At 30.6% G+C, this 14370-nt stretch overlaps 19 non-coding genes across 19 annotated transcripts; all 19 read right to left on the bottom strand.

Moving 5' to 3' along the window:
* Nucleotides 1–93: 93 nt before the first annotated feature.
* Nucleotides 94–167, bottom strand: TRNAT-AGU (transfer RNA threonine (anticodon AGU)). The gene has a single exon. It is a non-coding gene; the product is annotated as a tRNA-Thr (tRNA).
* A 430-nt stretch (nucleotides 168–597) lies between these two features.
* On the bottom strand, nucleotides 598–670 carry TRNAT-CGU (transfer RNA threonine (anticodon CGU)). The gene has a single exon. It is a non-coding gene; the product is annotated as a tRNA-Thr (tRNA).
* A 943-nt stretch (nucleotides 671–1613) lies between these two features.
* On the bottom strand, nucleotides 1614–1686 carry TRNAT-UGU (transfer RNA threonine (anticodon UGU)). Its single transcript has one exon. It is a non-coding gene; the product is annotated as a tRNA-Thr (tRNA).
* A 437-nt stretch (nucleotides 1687–2123) lies between these two features.
* On the bottom strand, nucleotides 2124–2197 carry TRNAT-AGU (transfer RNA threonine (anticodon AGU)). Its single transcript has one exon. It is a non-coding gene; the product is annotated as a tRNA-Thr (tRNA).
* Nucleotides 2198–3138: 941 nt separating this feature from the next.
* TRNAT-AGU (transfer RNA threonine (anticodon AGU)) lies at nucleotides 3139–3212 on the bottom strand. Its single transcript has one exon. It is a non-coding gene; the product is annotated as a tRNA-Thr (tRNA).
* Nucleotides 3213–4153: 941 nt separating this feature from the next.
* TRNAT-AGU (transfer RNA threonine (anticodon AGU)) lies at nucleotides 4154–4227 on the bottom strand. The gene has a single exon. It is a non-coding gene; the product is annotated as a tRNA-Thr (tRNA).
* Nucleotides 4228–4657: 430 nt separating this feature from the next.
* TRNAT-CGU (transfer RNA threonine (anticodon CGU)) lies at nucleotides 4658–4730 on the bottom strand. Its single transcript has one exon. It is a non-coding gene; the product is annotated as a tRNA-Thr (tRNA).
* A 943-nt stretch (nucleotides 4731–5673) lies between these two features.
* Nucleotides 5674–5746, bottom strand: TRNAT-UGU (transfer RNA threonine (anticodon UGU)). Its single transcript has one exon. It is a non-coding gene; the product is annotated as a tRNA-Thr (tRNA).
* Nucleotides 5747–6183: 437 nt separating this feature from the next.
* Nucleotides 6184–6260, bottom strand: TRNAT-AGU (transfer RNA threonine (anticodon AGU)). The gene has a single exon. It is a non-coding gene; the product is annotated as a tRNA-Thr (tRNA).
* Nucleotides 6261–7200: 940 nt separating this feature from the next.
* TRNAT-AGU (transfer RNA threonine (anticodon AGU)) lies at nucleotides 7201–7274 on the bottom strand. The gene has a single exon. It is a non-coding gene; the product is annotated as a tRNA-Thr (tRNA).
* A 941-nt stretch (nucleotides 7275–8215) lies between these two features.
* TRNAT-AGU (transfer RNA threonine (anticodon AGU)) lies at nucleotides 8216–8289 on the bottom strand. Its single transcript has one exon. It is a non-coding gene; the product is annotated as a tRNA-Thr (tRNA).
* Nucleotides 8290–8719: 430 nt separating this feature from the next.
* Nucleotides 8720–8792, bottom strand: TRNAT-CGU (transfer RNA threonine (anticodon CGU)). The gene has a single exon. It is a non-coding gene; the product is annotated as a tRNA-Thr (tRNA).
* A 943-nt stretch (nucleotides 8793–9735) lies between these two features.
* Nucleotides 9736–9808, bottom strand: TRNAT-CGU (transfer RNA threonine (anticodon CGU)). The gene has a single exon. It is a non-coding gene; the product is annotated as a tRNA-Thr (tRNA).
* A 438-nt stretch (nucleotides 9809–10246) lies between these two features.
* Nucleotides 10247–10320, bottom strand: TRNAT-AGU (transfer RNA threonine (anticodon AGU)). Its single transcript has one exon. It is a non-coding gene; the product is annotated as a tRNA-Thr (tRNA).
* Nucleotides 10321–10748: 428 nt separating this feature from the next.
* TRNAT-CGU (transfer RNA threonine (anticodon CGU)) lies at nucleotides 10749–10821 on the bottom strand. Its single transcript has one exon. It is a non-coding gene; the product is annotated as a tRNA-Thr (tRNA).
* Nucleotides 10822–11765: 944 nt separating this feature from the next.
* On the bottom strand, nucleotides 11766–11838 carry TRNAT-CGU (transfer RNA threonine (anticodon CGU)). The gene has a single exon. It is a non-coding gene; the product is annotated as a tRNA-Thr (tRNA).
* A 437-nt stretch (nucleotides 11839–12275) lies between these two features.
* TRNAT-AGU (transfer RNA threonine (anticodon AGU)) lies at nucleotides 12276–12349 on the bottom strand. The gene has a single exon. It is a non-coding gene; the product is annotated as a tRNA-Thr (tRNA).
* A 430-nt stretch (nucleotides 12350–12779) lies between these two features.
* TRNAT-CGU (transfer RNA threonine (anticodon CGU)) lies at nucleotides 12780–12855 on the bottom strand. Its single transcript has one exon. It is a non-coding gene; the product is annotated as a tRNA-Thr (tRNA).
* Nucleotides 12856–13798: 943 nt separating this feature from the next.
* Nucleotides 13799–13871, bottom strand: TRNAT-CGU (transfer RNA threonine (anticodon CGU)). The gene has a single exon. It is a non-coding gene; the product is annotated as a tRNA-Thr (tRNA).
* Nucleotides 13872–14370: the final 499 nt, after the last annotated feature.

The raw sequence follows: 14370 nt of genomic DNA, 5'->3' as shown, positions 1-14370 counted from the left end.
GTTCAACAGTAAGATGAATCAGACTTTTATATTTTAATTGTATCAGTATAGGACCTAATGAAATTGATTTGGTATATAACAAAGAGAAAAGCAAGGCACTGCTGAGAGTTGAACTCAGGATCTCCTGTTTACTAGACAGGCGCTTTAACCAGCTAAGCCACAGCACCGCCTTGAGTCTTAACTTAGAAAGACTTTTCTTTATGGTGTTCAAGAGAATATTGTTTTTTCATTTTTATATTCTTTGCTAAGTTCACAGACTTCTCTACTCAAACACTTTAGATGAAGATGCTTCACTTGTTCACAAACACCTCTCTAATTTGAAGTTTACCCTATTCATAGATTTTTTAAATATACCTTGCTGAAGAATAGATTAGTTGTATTCAACAATAGAGTGATCATACGGCCTTATCTTGTTCTTTGTCATTTTCTTTTCGCTATTTCAGTCAATGCATTCCTACAAAAATCTTCACAATAGCAAGTATTTTTTTTTATTTTAAGATAACTTATTCCAAAGTTCATAGAACCAGACGTGTATTCTTAAATTGTATTCAACACTTGTTTGAGGAAAATTATTCCTAAAGCATGGAGAAAACAGTTAGGTGCTGCTCAGATTTGAACTCAGGATCTTCTGTATACGAGACAGGTGCTTTAACCACTAAGCCACAGCACCAACGTCTATAACAACAAATACATAAATAATTTATTGTTGATGATGAAAATTTGTTTCATGCTATAAATTCTTCTTTATATGTACTGTAATCTTAAACACAAAAAGATACTCAATCACTAAACAAGTATTGATATGTTTTAATAAACAGGTACTCTTATAAAACCCAATTTAATTTCTTAAATACTTTACAATTTTATTTTCATGAAGGCATTAATATTGCTCAAATCAAGGTAGTAATGCCATCTACGTCTTTCTCATTGACACGTTTTCTTTCCATTTTGCAATAACAGTATTCTCTCTATAATCTTGAAAATACTTGGGTTTTTATGAGGTTTAAGATGATCTGTTCAACAGTAAGATGAATCAGACTTTTATATTTTAATTGTATCAGAATAGGACCTAATGAAATTGATTTGTTATATAACAAAGAGAAAAGCAAGGCGCTACTGAGAGTTGTACTCAGGATCTCCTGTTTACTAGACAGGCGCTTTAACCAGCTAAGCCACAGCACCCCCTTGAATCATAAATGAGAAAGAATTTTCTTTATGGTGTTCAGGAGAATATTGTTTTTTTATTTTTATATTTTTTTCTAAGTTCACAGACTTCTCTACTCAAAAACTTTAGATGAAGACGCTTCACTTATTCAAAAACACCTCTCTAATTTGAAGTTTACCCTATTCATAGAATTTTAAAATATACCTTGCTGAAGAATGGATTAGTTGTATTCAACAATAGAGTGATCATTCGGCTCTATCTTGTTTTTTGTCCTTTTATTTTTTGCTATTTCAGTCAATGCATTTCTATAAAAATCTTCACAATACCAAGTATTTTATTTCATTTTATGATAACTTATTCTAAAGTTCATAGAACCAGACATTTATTCTTAAATTGTATTCAACACTTGTTTGATAAAAATTATTTTTAAAGCATGGAGAAAACAGTTAGGTGCTGCTGAGATTTGAACTCAGGATTTCCTGTTTACAAGACAAGCGTTTTAACCACTAAGCCACAGCACCAACTTCAATAACAAAAAATACATACATAATTTATTGTTGATGATGAAAATTTGTTTCCTGCTATAAATTCTGCTTTATATGTACTGTAATCTTAAACACAAAAAAAACTCAATCACTAAACAAGTATTGGTATGTTTTAATAAACAGGTACTCTTATAAAACCCAATTTCATTTCTTAAATACTTTACAATTTTATTTTCATGAAGGCATTAATATTGCTCAAATTGAGGTAGTAATGTCATCTACGACTTTCTCATTGACACGTTTTCTTTCCATTTTGCAATAACAGTATTCTCTCTATAATCTTGAAAATACTTGTGTTTTTATGAGGTTTAAGATGATCTGTTCAACAGTAAGATGAATCAGACTTTTATATTTTAATTCTATCAGAATAGGACCTAATGAAATTGATTTGGTATATAACAAAGAGAAAAGCAAGGCGCTGCTGAGAGTTGAACTCAGGATCTCCTGTTTACTAGACAGGCGCTTTAACCAGCTAAGCCACAGCACCGCCTTGAGGTTTGTCTTAGAAAGACTTTTCTTTATGGTGTTCAAGAGAATATTGTTTTTTCATTTTTATATTCTTTGCTAATTTCACAGACTTCTCTACTCAAACACTTTAGATGAAGATGCTTCACTTGTTCACAAACACCTCTCTAATTTGAAGTTTACCCTATTCATAGATTTTTTAAATATACCTTGCTGAAGAATGGATTAGTTGTATTCAACAATAGAGTGATCATACGGCTCTATCTTGTTCTTTGTCATTTTCTTTTCGCTATTTCAGTCAATGCATTCCTACAAAAATCTTCACAATACCAAGTATTTTTTTTTATTTTAAGATAACTTATTCCAAAGTTCATAGAACCAGACGTGTATTCTTAAATTGTATTTAACACTTGTTTGATGAAAATTATTCCTAAAGCATGGAGAAAACAGTTAGGTGCTGCTCAGATTTGAACTCAGGATCTTCTGTATACGAGACAGGCGCTTTAACCACTAATCCACAGCACCAACGTCAATAACAAAAAATACATAAATAATTTATTGTTGATGATGAAAATTTGTTTCATGCTATAAATTCTTCTTTATATGTACTGTAATCTTAAACACAAAAAGATACTCAATCACTAAACAAGTATTGATATGTTTTAATAAACAGGTACTCTTATAAAACCCAATTTCATTTCTTAAATACTTTACAATTTTATTTTCATGAAGGCATTAATATTGCTCAAATCAAGGTAGTAATGTCATCTACGACTTTCTCATTGACACGTTTTCTTTCCATTTTGCAATAACAGTATTCTCTCTATAATCTTGAAAATACTTGTGTTTTTATGAGGTTTAAGATGATCTGTTCAACAGTAAGATGAATCAGACTTTTATATTTTAATTCTATCAGAATAGGACCTAATGAAATTGATTTGGTATATAACAAAGAGAAAAGCAAGGCGCTGCTGAGAGTTGAACTCAGGATCTCCTGTTTACTAGACAGGCGCTTTAACCAGCTAAGCCACAGCACCGCCTTGAGGTTTGTCTTAGAAAGACTTTTCTTTATGGTGTTCAAGAGAATATTGTTTTTTCATTTTTATATTCTTTGCTAATTTCACAGACTTCTCTACTCAAACACTTTAGATGAAGATGCTTCACTTGTTCACAAACACCTCTCTAATTTGAAGTTTACCCTATTCATAGATTTTTTAAATATACCTTGCTGAAGAATGGATTAGTTGTATTCAACAATAGAGTGATCATACGGCTCTATCTTGTTCTTTGTCATTTTCTTTTCGCTATTTCAGTCAATGCATTCCTACAAAAATCTTCACAATACCAAGTATTTTTTTTTATTTTAAGATAACTTATTCCAAAGTTCATAGAACCAGACGTGTATTCTTAAATTGTATTTAACACTTGTTTGATGAAAATTATTCCTAAAGCATGGAGAAAACAGTTAGGTGCTGCTCAGATTTGAACTCAGGATCTTCTGTATACGAGACAGGCGCTTTAACCACTAATCCACAGCACCAACGTCAATAACAAAAAATACATAAATAATTTATTGTTGATGATGAAAATTTGTTTCATGCTATAAATTCTTCTTTATATGTACTGTAATCTTAAACACAAAAAGATACTCAATCACTAAACAAGTATTGATATGTTTTAATAAACAGGTACTCTTATAAAACCCAATTTCATTTCTTAAATACTTTACAATTTTATTTTCATGAAGGCATTAATATTGCTCAAATCAAGGTAGTAATGTCATCTACGTCTTTCTCATTGACACGTTTTCTTTCCATTTTGCAATAACAGTATTCTCTCTATAATCTTGAAAATACTTGGGTTTTTATGAGGTTTAAGATGATCTGTTCAACAGTAAGATGAATCAGACTTTTATATTTTAATTGTATCAGTATAGGACCTAATGAAATTGATTTGGTATATAACAAAGAGAAAAGCAAGGCACTGCTGAGAGTTGAACTCAGGATCTCCTGTTTACTAGACAGGCGCTTTAACCAGCTAAGCCACAGCACCGCCTTGAGTCTTAACTTAGAAAGACTTTTCTTTATGGTGTTCAAGAGAATATTGTTTTTTCATTTTTATATTCTTTGCTAAGTTCACAGACTTCTCTACTCAAACACTTTAGATGAAGATGCTTCACTTGTTCACAAACACCTCTCTAATTTGAAGTTTACCCTATTCATAGATTTTTTAAATATACCTTGCTGAAGAATAGATTAGTTGTATTCAACAATAGAGTGATCATACGGCCTTATCTTGTTCTTTGTCATTTTCTTTTCGCTATTTCAGTCAATGCATTCCTACAAAAATCTTCACAATAGCAAGTATTTTTTTTTATTTTAAGATAACTTATTCCAAAGTTCATAGAACCAGACGTGTATTCTTAAATTGTATTCAACACTTGTTTGAGGAAAATTATTCCTAAAGCATGGAGAAAACAGTTAGGTGCTGCTCAGATTTGAACTCAGGATCTTCTGTATACGAGACAGGTGCTTTAACCACTAAGCCACAGCACCAACGTCTATAACAACAAATACATAAATAATTTATTGTTGATGATGAAAATTTGTTTCATGCTATAAATTCTTCTTTATATGTACTGTAATCTTAAACACAAAAAGATACTCAATCACTAAACAAGTATTGATATGTTTTAATAAACAGGTACTCTTATAAAACCCAATTTAATTTCTTAAATACTTTACAATTTTATTTTCATGAAGGCATTAATATTGCTCAAATCAAGGTAGTAATGCCATCTACGTCTTTCTCATTGACACGTTTTCTTTCCATTTTGCAATAACAGTATTCTCTCTATAATCTTGAAAATACTTGGGTTTTTATGAGGTTTAAGATGATCTGTTCAACAGTAAGATGAATCAGACTTTTATATTTTAATTGTATCAGAATAGGACCTAATGAAATTGATTTGTTATATAACAAAGAGAAAAGCAAGGCGCTACTGAGAGTTGTACTCAGGATCTCCTGTTTACTAGACAGGCGCTTTAACCAGCTAAGCCACAGCACCCCCTTGAATCATAAATGAGAAAGAATTTTCTTTATGGTGTTCAGGAGAATATTGTTTTTTTATTTTTATATTTTTTTCTAAGTTCACAGACTTCTCTACTCAAAAACTTTAGATGAAGACGCTTCACTTATTCAAAAACACCTCTCTAATTTGAAGTTTACCCTATTCATAGAATTTTAAAATATACCTTGCTGAAGAATGGATTAGTTGTATTCAACAATAGAGTGATCATTCGGCTCTATCTTGTTTTTTGTCCTTTTATTTTTTGCTATTTCAGTCAATGCATTTCTATAAAAATCTTCACAATACCAAGTATTTTATTTCATTTTATGATAACTTATTCTAAAGTTCATAGAACCAGACATTTATTCTTAAATTGTATTCAACACTTGTTTGATAAAAATTATTTTTAAAGCATGGAGAAAACAGTTAGGTGCTGCTGAGATTTGAACTCAGGATTTCCTGTTTACAAGACAAGCGTTTTAACCACTAAGCCACAGCACCAACTTCAATAACAAAAAATACATACATAATTTATTGTTGATGATGAAAATTTGTTTCCTGCTATAAATTCTGCTTTATATGTACTGTAATCTTAAACACAAAAAAAACTCAATCACTAAACAAGTATTGGTATGTTTTAATAAACAGGTACTCTTATAAAACCCAATTTCATTTCTTAAATACTTTACAATTTTATTTTCATGAAGGCATTAATATTGCTCAAATTGAGGTAGTAATGTCATCTACGACTTTCTCATTGACACGTTTTCTTTCCATTTTGCAATAACAGTATTCTCTCTATAATCTTGAAAATACTTGTGTTTTTATGAGGTTTAAGATGATCTGTTCAACAGTAAGATGAATCAGACTTTTATATTTTAATTCTATCAGAATAGGACCTAATGAAATTGATTTGGTATATAACAAAGAGAAAAGCAAGGCGCTGCTGAGAGTTGAACTCAGGATCTCCTGTTTACTAGACAGGCGCTTTAACCAGCTAAGCCACAGCATCGCCTTGAGGTTTGTCTTAGAAAGACTTTTCTTTATGGTGTTCAAGAGAATATTGTTTTTTCATTTTTATATTCTTTGCTAATTTCACAGACTTCTCTACTCAAACACTTTAGATGAAGATGCTTCACTTGTTCACAAACACCTCTCTAATTTGAAGTTTACCCTATTCATAGATTTTTTAAATATACCTTGCTGAAGAATGGATTAGTTGTATTCAACAATAGAGTGATCATTCGGCTCTATCTTGTTTTTTGTCCTTTTATTTTTTGCTATTTCAGTCAATGCATTTCTATAAAAAATCTTCACAATACCAAGTATTTTATTTCATTTTATGATAACTTATTCTAAAGTTCATAGAACCAGACGTTTATTCTTAAATTGTATTCAACACTTGTTTGATAAAGATTATTTTTTAAAGCATGGAGAAAACAGTTATGTGCTGCGGAGATTTGAACTCAGGATTTCCTGTTTACAAGACAAGCGCTTTAACCACTAAGCCACAGCACCAACTTCAATAACAAAAAATACATAAATAATTTATTGTTGATGATGAAAATTTGTTTCCTGCTATAAATTCTGCTTTATATGTACTGTAATCTTAAACACAAAAAAAACTCAATCACTAAACAAGTATTGGTATGTTTTAATAAACAGGTACTCTTATAAAACCCAATTTCATTTCTTAAATACTTTACAATTTTATTTTCATGAAGGCATTAATATTGCTCAAATTGAGGTAGTAATGTCATCTACGACTTTCTCATTGACACGTTTTCTTTCCATTTTGCAATAACAGTATTCTCTCTATAATCTTGAAAATACTTGTGTTTTTATGAGGTTTAAGATGATCTGTTCAACAGTAAGATGAATCAGACTTTTATATTTTAATTCTATCAGAATAGGACCTAATGAAATTGATTTGGTATATAACAAAGAGAAAAGCAAGGCGCTGCTGAGAGTTGAACTCAGGATCTCCTGTTTACTAGACAGGCGCTTTAACCAGCTAAGCCACAGCACCCCCTTGAGGTTTGTCTTAGAAAGACTTTTCTTTATGGTGTTCAAGAGAATATTGTTTTTTCATTTTTATATTCTTTGCTAATTTCACAGACTTCTCTACTCAAACACTTTAGATGAAGATGCTTCACTTGTTCACAAACACCTCTCTAATTTGAAGTTTACCCTATTCATAGATTTTTTAAATATACCTTGCTGAAGAATGGATTAGTTGTATTCAACAATAGAGTGATCATACGGCTCTATCTTGTTCTTTGTCATTTTCTTTTCGCTATTTCAGTCAATGCATTCCTACAAAAATCTTCACAATACCAAGTATTTTTTTTTATTTTAAGATAACTTATTCCAAAGTTCATAGAACCAGACGTGTATTCTTAAATTGTATTTAACACTTGTTTGATGAAAATTATTCCTAAAGCATGGAGAAAACAGTTAGGTGCTGCTCAGATTTGAACTCAGGATCTTCTGTATACGAGACAGGCGCTTTAACCACTAATCCACAGCACCAACGTCAATAACAAAAAATACATAAATAATTTATTGTTGATGATGAAAATTTGTTTCATGCTATAAATTCTTCTTTATATGTACTGTAATCTTAAACACAAAAAGATACTCAATCACTAAACAAGTATTGATATGTTTTAATAAACAGGTACTCTTATAAAACCCAATTTCATTTCTTAAATACTTTACAATTTTATTTTCATGAAGGCATTAATATTGCTCAAATCAAGGTAGTAATGTCATCTACGTCTTTCTCATTGACACGTTTTCTTTCCATTTTGCAATAACAGTATTCTCTCTATAATCTTGAAAATACTTGGGTTTTTATGAGGTTTAAGATGATCTGTTCAACAGTAAGATGAATCAGACTTTTATATTTTAATTGTATCAGTATAGGACCTAATGAAATTGATTTGGTATATAACAAAGAGAAAAGCAAGGCACTGCTGAGAGTTGAACTCAGGATCTCCTGTTTACTAGACAGGCGCTTTAACCAGCTAAGCCACAGCACCGCCTTGAGCCTTAACTTAGAAAGACTTTTCTCTATGGTGTTCAAGAGAATATTGTTTTTTCATTTTTATATTCTTTGCTAAGTTCACAGACTTCTCTACTCAAACACTTTAGATGAAGATGCTTCACTTGTTCACAAACACCTCTCTAATTTGAAGTTTACCCTATTCATAGATTTTTTAAATATACCTTGCTGAAGAATAGATTAGTTGTATTCAACAATAGAGTGATCATACGGCCTTATCTTGTTCTTTGTCATTTTCTTTTCGCTATTTCAGTCAATGCATTCCTACAAAAATCTTCACAATACCAAGTATTTTCTTTTATTTTAAGATAACTTATTCCAAAGTTCATAGAACCAGACGTGTATTCTTAAATTGTATTCAACACTTGTTTGAGGAAAATTATTCCTAAAGCATGGAGAAAACAGTTAGGTGCTGCTCAGATTTGAACTCAGGATCTTCTGTATACGAGACAGGCGCTTTAACCACTAAGCCACAGCACCAACGTCAATAACAAAAAATACATAAATAATTTATTGTTGATGATGAAAATTTGTTTCACGCTATAAATTCTTCTTTATATGTACTGTAATCTTAAACACAAAAAGATACTCAATCACTAAACAAGTATTGATATGTTTTAATAAACAGGTACTCTTATAAAACCCAATTTCATTTCTTAAATACTTTACAATTTTATTTTCATGAAGGCATTAATATTGCTCAAATCAAGGTAGTAATGTCATCTACGTCTTTCTCATTGACACGTTTTCTTTCCATTTTGCAATAACAGTATTCTCTCTATAATCTTGAAAATACTTGGGTTTTTATGAGGTTTAAGATGATCTGTTCAACAGTGAGATGAATCAGACTTTTATATTTTAATTGTATCAGAATAGGACCTAATGAAATTGATTTGTTATATAACAAAGAGAAAAGCAAGGCGTTACTGAGAGTTGTACTCAGGATCTCCTGTTTACTAGACAGGCGCTTTAACCAGCTAAGCCACAGCACCCCCTTGAGTCATAAATGAGAAAGAATTTTCTTCATGGTGTTCAAGAGAATATTGTTTTTTCATTTTTATATTCTTTTCTAAGTTCACAGACTTCTCTACTCAAAAACTTTAGATGAAGATGCTTCACTTATTCAAAAACACCTCACTAATTTGAAGTTTACCCTATTCATAGAATTTTAAAATATACCTTGCTGAAGAATGGATTAGTTGTATTCAACAATAGAGTGATCATTCGGCTCTATCTTGTTTTTTGTCAATTTTTTTTTTGCTATTTCAGTCAATGCATTTCTATAAAAATCTTCACAATACCAAGTATTTTATTTCATTTTATGATAACTTATTCTAAAATTCATAGAACCAGACGTTTATTCTTAAATTGTATTCAACACTTGTTTGATAAAAATTATTTTTAAAGCATGGAGAAAACAGTTAGGTGCTGCTGAGATTTGAACTCAGGATTTCCTGTTTACGAGACAGGCGCTTTAACCACTAAGCCACAGCACCAACTTCAATAACAAAAAATACATAAATAATTTATTGTTGATGATGAAAATTTGTTTCCTGCTATAAATTCTGCTTTATATGTACTGTAATCTTAAACACAAAAAGATACTCAATCACTAAACAAGTATTGATATGTTTTAATAAACAGGTACTCGTATAAAACCCAATTTCATTTCTTAAATACTTTACAATTTTATTTTCATGAAGGCATTAATATTGCTCAAATTGAGGTAGTAATGTCATCTACGTCTTTCTCATTGACACGTTTTCTTTCCATTTTGCAATAACAGTATTCTCTCTATAATCTTGAAAATACTTGTGTTTTTATGAGGTTTAAGATGATCTGTTCAACAGTAAGATGAATCAGACTTTTATATTTTAATTGTATCAGAATAGGACCTAATGACATTGATTTGGTATATAACAAAGAGAAAAGCAAGGCGCTGCTGAGAGTTGAACTCAGGATCTCCTGTTTACTAGACAGGCGCATTAACCAGCTAAGCCACAGCACCGCCTTGAGTTTTGTCTTAGAAAGACTTTTCTTTATGGTGTTCAAGAGAATATTGTTTTTTCATTTTTATATTCTTTGCTAAGTTCACAGACTTCTCTACTCAAACACTTTAGATAAAGATGCTTCACTTGTTCACAAACACCTCTCTAAATTGAAGTTTACCCTATTCATAGATTTTTAAAATATACCTTGCTGAAGAATGGATTAGTTGTATTCAACAATAGAGTGATCATACGGCTCTATCTTGTTCTTTGTCATTTTCTTTTCGCTATTTCAGTCAATGCATTCCTACAAAAATCTTCACAATACCAAGTATTTTTATTTCTTTTAAGATAACTTATTCCAAAGTTCATAGAAACAGTAGTATTCTTAAATTGTATTCAACACTTGTTTGATGAAAATTATTCCTAAAGCATGGAGAAAACAGTTAGGTGCTGCTCAGATTTGAACTCAGGATCTTCTGTATACGAGACAGGCGCTTTAACCACTAAGCCACAGCACCAACGTTAATAACAAAAAACACATAAATATTTTATTGTTGATGATGAAAATTTGTTTCATGCTATAAATTCTTCTTTATATGTACTGTAATCTTAAACACAAAAAGATACTCAATCACTAAACAAGTATTGATATGTTTTAATAAACAGGTACTCTTATAAAACCCAATTTCATTTCTTAAATACTTTACAATTTTATTTTCATGAAGGCATTAATGTTGCTCAAATCAAGGTAGTAATGTCATCTACGTCTTTCTCATTGACACGTTTTCTTTCCATTTTGCAATAACAGTATTCTCTCTATAATCTTGAAAATACTTGGGTTTTTATGAGGTTTAAGATGATCTGTTCAACAGTAAGATGAATCAGACTTTTATATTTTAATTGTAACAGAATAGGACCTAATGAAATTGATTTGTTATATGACAAAGAGAAAAGCAAGGCGTTACTGAGAGTTGTACTCAGGATCTCCTGTTTTCTAGACAGGCGCTTTAACCAGCTAAGCCACAGCACCCCCTTGAGTCATAAATGAGAAAGAATTTTCTTTATGGTGTTCAAGAGAATATTGTTTTTTCATTTTTATATTCTTTTCTAAGTTCACAGACTTCTCTACTCAAAAACTTTAGATGAAGACGCTTCACTTATTCAAAAACACCTCTCTAATTTGAAGTTTACCCTATTCATAGAATTTTAAAATATACCTTGCTGAAGAATGGATTAGTTGTATTCAACAATAGAGTGATCATTCGGATCTATCTTGTTTTTTGCCCTTTTTTTGTTTTGCTATTTCAGTCAATGCATTTCTATAAAAATCTTCACAATACCAAGTGTTTTATTTCATTTTATGATAACTTATTCTAAAGTTCATAGAGCCAGACATTTATTCTTAAATTGTATTCAACACTTGTTTGATAAAAAATATTTTTAAAGCATGGAGAAAACAGTTAGGTGCTGCTGAGATTTGAACTCAAGATTTCCTGTTTACGAGACAGGCACTTTAACCACTAAGCCACAGCACCAACTTCAATAACAAAAAATACATAAATAATTTATTGTTGATGATGAAAATTTGTTTCCTGCTATGAATTCTGCTTTATATGTACTGTAATCTTAAACACAAAAAAAACTCAATCACTAAACAAGTATTGATATGTTTTAATAAACAGGTACTCTTATAAAACCCAATTTCATTTCTTAAATACTTTACAATTTTATTTTCATGAAGGCATTAATATTGCTCAAATTGAGGTAGAAATGTCATCTACGTCTTTCTCATTGACACGTTTTCTTTCCATTTTGCAATACCAGTATTCTCTCTATAATCTTGAAAATACTTGGGTTTTTATGAGGTTTAAGATGATCTGTTCAACAGTAAGATGAATCAGACTTTTATATTTTAATTGTATCAGAATAGGACCTAATGAAATTGATTTGGTATATAACAAAGAGAAAAGGAAGGCGCTGTTGAGAGTTGAACTCAGGATCTCCTGTTTACTAGACAGGCGCTTTAACCAGTTAAGCCACAGCACCACCTTGAGTCTTGACTTAGAAAGACTTTTCTTTATGGTGTTCAAGAAAATATTGTTTTTTCATTTTTATATTCTTTGCTAAGTTCACAGACTTCTCTACTCAAACACTTTAGATGAAGATGCTTCACTTGTTCACAAACACCTCTCTAATTTGAAGTTTACCCTATTCATAGATTTTTAAAATATACCTTGCTGAAGAATGGATTAGTTGTATTCAACAATAGAGTGATCATACGGCTCTATCTTGTTCTTTGTCATTTTCTTTTCGCTATTTCAGTCAATGCATTCCTACAAAAATCTTCACAATACCAAGTATTTTTTTTAATTTTAAGATAACTTATTCCAAAGTTCATAGAACCAGACGTGTATTCTTAAATTGTATTCAACACTTGTTTGATGAAAATTATTCCTAAAGCATGGAGAAAACAGTTAGGTGCTGCTCAGATTTGAACTCAGGATCTTCTCCTGTATACGAGACAGGCGCTTTAACCACTAAGCCACAGCACCAACGTCAATAACAAAAAATACATAAATAATTTATTGTTGATGATGAAAATTTGTTTCATGCTATAAATTCTTCTTTATATGTACTGTAATCTTAAACACAAAAAGATACTCAATCACTAAACAAGTATTGATATGTTTTAATAAACAGGTACTCTTATAAAACCCAATTTCATTTCTTAAATACTTTACAATTTTATTTTCATGAAGGCATTAATATTGCTCAAATCAAGGTAGTAATGTCATCTACGTCTTTCTCATTGACACGTTTTCTTTCCATTTTGCAATAACAGTATTCTCTCTATAATCTTGAAAATACTTGGGTTTTTATGAGGTTTAAGATGATCTGTTCAACCGTGAGATGAATCAGACTTTTATATTTTAATTGTATCAGAATAGGACCTAATGAAATTGATTTGTTATATAACAAAGAGAAAAGCAAGGCGTTACTGAGAGTTGTACTCAGGATCTCCTGTTTACTAGACAGGCGCTTTAACCAGCTAAGCCACAGCACCCCCTTGAGTCATAAATGAGAAAGAATTTTCTTCATGGTGTTCAAGAGAATATTGTTTTTTCATTTTTATATTCTTTTCTAAGTTCACAGACTTCTCTACTCAAAAACTTTAGATGAAGATGCTTCACTTATTCAAAAACACCTCTCTAATTTGAAGTTTACCCTATTCATAGAATTTTAAAATATACCTTGCTGAAGAATGGATTAGTTGTATTCAACAATAGAGTGATCATTTGGCTCTATCTTGTTTTTTGTCAATTTTTTTTGTGCTATTTCAGTAAATGCATTTCTATAAAAATCTTCACAATACCAAGTATTTTATTTCATTTTATGATATCTTATTCTAAAGTTCATAGAACAAGACGTTTATTCTTAAATTGTATTCAAGACTTGTTTGATAAAAATTATTTTTAAAGCATGGAGAAAACAGATAGGTGCTGCTGAGATTTGAAATCAGGATTTCCTGTTTACGAGACAGGCGCTTTAACCACTAAGCCACAGCACCAACTTCAATAACAAAAAATACATAAATAATTTATTGTTGATGATGAAAATTTGTTTCCTGCTATAAATTCTGCTTTATATGTACTGTAATCTTAAACACAAAAAGATACTCAATCACTAAACAAGTATTGATATGTTTTAATAAACAGGTACTCTTATAAAACCCAATTTCATTTCTTAAATACTTTACAATTTTATTTTCATGAAGGCATTAATATTGCTCAAATTGAGGTAGTAATGTCATCTACGTCTTTCTCATTGACACGTTTTCTTTCCATTTTGCAATAACAGTATTCTCTCTATAATCTTGAAAATACTTGGGTTTTTATGAGGTTTAAGATGATCTGTTCAACAGTGAGATGAATCAGACTTTTATATTTTAATTGTATCAGAATAGGACCTAATGAAATTGATTTGTTATATAACAAAGAGAAAAGCAAGGCGTTACTGAGAGTTGTACTCAGGATCTCCTGTTTACTAGACAGGCGCTTTAACCAGCT

The sequence above is a fragment of the Lissotriton helveticus genome, chromosome 4_1 (genome assembly GCF_964261635.1).
Source record: "Lissotriton helveticus chromosome 4_1, aLisHel1.1, whole genome shotgun sequence".
Lineage (NCBI taxonomy): Eukaryota > Metazoa > Chordata > Amphibia > Caudata > Salamandridae > Lissotriton > Lissotriton helveticus.
The sequence above is the reverse complement of the archived record's forward strand: the minus strand, read 5'-3'. Positions and strand labels throughout refer to the sequence as shown.